Genomic DNA, 2,830 nt, shown 5'->3' on the forward strand with positions numbered 1-2,830 from the left:
TCCAACAGATTTTACTATCTCAAGCGTAGCAGTATCTCAATTGCCATATTGCTCCACTTGTTTCATGCATATAAATTGCTTTATTATAATTATGCAGGGAGTTTTACAGTTTATATGGACACTGCAATGTAAATAGAGCAGAAAAACAGAAGAAGAAAAAGGAAAAAAGAGAGAAAAAAAGAGAAAAGATGAAAGAAAGGAGACAATGACAAAACATTTTCACTCTGCTTCATCACCTGTAACGAGATGAATAAAGAACAGCACAACCGAAAGACATGGTACGAGACATACAATAAAGCAACACATTGAAACTATCGCTAAAGTAATATTATGAAGTCTGACATGTACTCCATGTTACCTGAAGATATGAATATGGGGTTTCTGTTTGGAAGTGAATCTCTAAGTACCTGGAGCCAAGCACCTGAAATTGTTTGTGAGGGTGAACATGTGCATGTAAAGTTTATCCATAGAAAAAATGCTCAATAGTGGTTGTGGAGAGCCGGAGAGGCACACCCCCCAGAGCACTGAGTCCAGCGCCGGGAGACCCAAAGCCCCAGGCGCCCAAAGGGACCCCAAGAGCGAAGGCACCAAGGAGAGGCCAGCCCCGGAAACCAGACCCCCACCAAGGGAGGAGGAGAGACAGCCCCGAAGAAGCCCCCCAGCCACCGCCATGCCGGCGCCCCAGGGAGCCGCGGGGACGAGTCCGCGGGCTCCGCCGGCAGCCGGCCACCCTGAAGTAGGGCTGGGCACCGAACACCAGCCCCCCCACGTCACTGACCGGAACGCCCCAGCCCCACAGAGCACCGAAACACGCCCCGCCCCCCGGCACCAAGCCCTGGCGACCGGCCGCAACACCCACCACGACCGCACCACCCAGGAAAAACACACAGGCGGCCCGCCGGGGCCCATGTGCATCCGCCGCGAACCGGCCGCGAGCGCCGCAGGACCCCCCCAAAAGCGTGGCCCCACCAAGACCGATGCCAACAGCGTGCAACGCAACACACAGCGCACAGAATCAACCCAAGAGCAGAAAAGCCGCCCGGTGCCCAAGCGCAAGAAAGTGCAGACCGCAGCCGGCGGAGGGAGAGCAGGACGGGGGGAATGGGCTCCGCACTTAGTGGAGACTTGATGTATTTGGGAGAGGGTGCAGTTGAGACCCCAAACTGGGAGAAAAAAAAAAAAAAACACTCACCATCTCAATCATGCCTTCCCTCCCTAGTGCCCCCACTCGTACCACAGGAAAAAAAAAAAAAATAAAAATAAAGAAAGAAAGAAATAATAAGAAAATTAAATAAAGAAAATAACAACGCAGACGCACATTCACACATAACACTCACATCCAATAATACCAGGACCAAAAACCCGGTGGCAGCGGTGGTTGGTCCCCGGTACTATCGGATGACCCAATAAGTGAACCTAAAATCCGGATGTGGGGGGAGGGGAGCCAACCCGTCTCATTCCTGCTTCGAGCCCGGCCCCCCACCCCACACACGGACCGGACCACCCTCAGCAAGAGCCCCCCCCGGGACCGGGGCCCACCCATGCCCTGAAATCGAGCAGGGCAGCTGTGGCTACAATGTAGCTTGCCACCATCAGTGTGTGAGTGTGTGCGTGAATGGGTGAATGAATGTAGTGTAAAGCGCTTTGGTCAAGTCTCCTAACTTGAATAAAGGCGCTATATAAGTACATGCCATTTACCATTTACCATTACCATCCCGCGCAGGCCACCCAACCAGAACCACCCCCGCCCCGAAAAACAAAAACAAAAAACACTTTAACCAGGCACTTCATGCCCCTCCTTCCAACCTTCTTTGGGGAGAGCAGAGGCGACAGCCCCGCCACCGGCAGGCCACCTAGGCCCCGCAGCCGGCCCCAGCCAAAACCACGGACCAGGTGGCTCGCTCTTCCTCCAGGCCCCAGACTCCGGGCGGCAGCCGGAGAACAGGGGTGTGAGAAGACCCCGATCCTCCCTGCGCCTACTCAAATGTGGTGTTGTTGCGTGTTACTCTCAGATGTAATTAAAACTGGGAGTACCAAGAGGGGGTGTCCAGCACAGTCCACCCCCCGTCCAGGAGATAGACGGTGCCAGCACACCCCCCCCTTCGACAACCCTGAACCCTCAATGTCTAGATGCGAGAGGGGATGGAGGAGGCCGACCGTGGTGAGGCCCATAAAATAAGCCCCCCCCAGGTGGCCCTGACCCCCACCCACCAGAAAATGCCCTACATAGATGTGTGTTGTGAAAATGATGTAGATGGAAGTGTCTAAAATGCAAAATAAATTGGGGTGGGGGACGTCATCAGAAGGTGTGTCCCTCCAGCAGACATGTTCACAAGTCATTTTTTGCAAGTCCAAGTCAAGTCCCAAGTCTTGAGAGCTCAAGTCCAAGTCAAGTCTCAAGTCTTGAGAGTTCAAGTCCAAGTCAAGTCTCAAGTCTTGAGAAGGCCTGTCGCAATAATAAATTAATCGCACAAAAAATTTTAATCACTTGATTAATTAAAAAAAGTGCGATCATTTTCGTGCTTGCTTGTTTCTCCTTGTGTTTTCATCTCAGTCACTGAGACGGTATAGCTTAAAGGTCGCTATTATATCTATGGAATTATCATTATCTTGAACTGCTAAATGAAAAATACAATTAAAAAAAGCACACACGCAAAATTTTCTTCCAGATAAATTTTGCATTTTTAGTTTTTTTTCTTTCAAAAAAAACTATTTTCCTACAGTATTTACCTGACATTTGTGGTTACAACTTTTTCTAGTTTTAGCAGTAAATGTCTGCTCTTTTATTTTTAAGTGAAAATGAGGACTGTGAAAAAAAAACAATCACAAT

The sequence above is a fragment of the Cyprinodon variegatus genome, unplaced genomic scaffold (genome assembly GCF_000732505.1).
Source record: "Cyprinodon variegatus isolate N-32 unplaced genomic scaffold, C_variegatus-1.0 Scaffold185, whole genome shotgun sequence".
Classification (NCBI taxonomy): Eukaryota; Metazoa; Chordata; class Actinopteri; order Cyprinodontiformes; family Cyprinodontidae; genus Cyprinodon; species Cyprinodon variegatus.